The sequence below is a fragment of the Grammomys surdaster genome, unplaced genomic scaffold, assembly GCF_004785775.1.
Source record: "Grammomys surdaster isolate TR1022 unplaced genomic scaffold, NIH_TR_1.0 319098, whole genome shotgun sequence".
In the NCBI taxonomy this organism is placed as follows: Eukaryota; Metazoa; Chordata; class Mammalia; order Rodentia; family Muridae; genus Grammomys; species Grammomys surdaster.
In genome coordinates this window covers 1-1,406 of record NW_021626980.1, presented here as the reverse complement: position 1 = coordinate 1,406, position 1,406 = coordinate 1, and the positions used below count along the sequence as shown (strand labels likewise).

The 1,406-nt window shown below is 45.7% G+C and overlaps 1 pseudogene; it reads right to left on the bottom strand.

The window, feature by feature from the left end:
- Positions 1 to 6: 6 nt before the first annotated feature.
- Positions 7 to 682, bottom strand: LOC114616379 (annotated as a pseudogene).
- Between the last annotated feature and the right edge of the window lie 724 nt (positions 683 to 1,406).

The following is a 1,406-nucleotide window of genomic DNA, read 5'->3' as shown; positions in this document are numbered from 1 at the left end:
TGTTCCAGGTGACTCCGAATCTTCCCTGCCACCACTAGACTTGTCACCTGCTGACTTGGCCCAGGATGGGGGATTTTCTTCAGGTGTCCCAAAGATGCTAGAAGCCATCTTGTTCTTCCTCACAGGCTGTTCTGTTGGCTCATCAAAGCCTAATGAAAAATTGGACCCACCACCTGAGGCCGCAAAACCCGGGAGCTGTTCCTGTTGTTAGGATCCACACCCTTGAAGGTGGTGGTAGTGGTCATGGCGCCAAGGGGCGAGGTAGGCTGGCCCTGAAAACGTCGAGGGGGAACTGGGACCAACCGGCGCAGATGACTCCGCAAGTGAAGCAAACCGGGATCCACGAGCTTCTGCCCTCAAACAGCAATTTTAAAATCTAAATATTTTATCATGAGCCCATCCAGAGTAGACTAATTTGACATACACCAAGGAATGGAACTATGAATGTATTAGGTCTTTATTTTCTGTATCGGTTTCTGTGGGCTCAGAAAGCTTTTACATGCATAGTAACAGACTGAAGTTTACCACAGGCAGTAATCTCTAATCTGAGCCAAGGAGCTTTTAGTAGTGGACATTGTTTCTGGGTGGCATTTGATGGCATCCCCCACTTCAAAGTGGGTGTGACATGTTCAGACCCAGTGTTGCCATGGAGCTGTAATGTAACCAGGTAAGGGCTGCCAGAGACACCTCATGCCCATTGTATGTTTGATTTGAATCATGTTTTGGTTACTGTAAATTCATAAACACAATAATATTTATTGATTGTTGATTTATTTGGGTGCACATGTGTGTGTCTGTGTATCTGTGTGTGTGTGTGTGTGTGTGTGTGTGTGTGTACATGCATGTGTGAGTATAGGCCAGAAGAGGGAGTTAGATCCTCTAGAGCTGGAGTTACAGGTGGTCGTAAACCACCTGATATGGGAACTCAGCTCTGATATTCCGTAAGAGCAGCAAGTGCTCTTAACTGCTGATCTACCTCTCCAATCCTATATAAACATCACTTTCGACAGATTTTTCATGTGTTCTACATTGGGTTCCTCAATCCCGTACCCCACAGGTTAAGAAGCTGTGCCCCATAATACTTCCATAGGCTCAAGTAACATGTTTGCCAGAGATGAGTAAATGTGCTCATGGTGGTTTGATAAGAATGGGTTCCAGAGGCTTATATATAATAGCTTAGTTATTAGGGGGTGATGCTATTTGAAAAGATTAAAAGGTCTAGGAAGTATAGCCTTGTTGGAGTAGGAAGTGTATCATTGGGAGTGGGCTTGGAGGTATCAGAAGCCCATGCTAGGCTCAGTTCTCTCTCTCTCTGCCTGTAGATCACAGTGTATCTCTCAGCTAGGCTCAGTTCTCATGCTCTCTCTGCCCATGGATCACAGTGTATCTCTCAGCTAGGCTCAGTT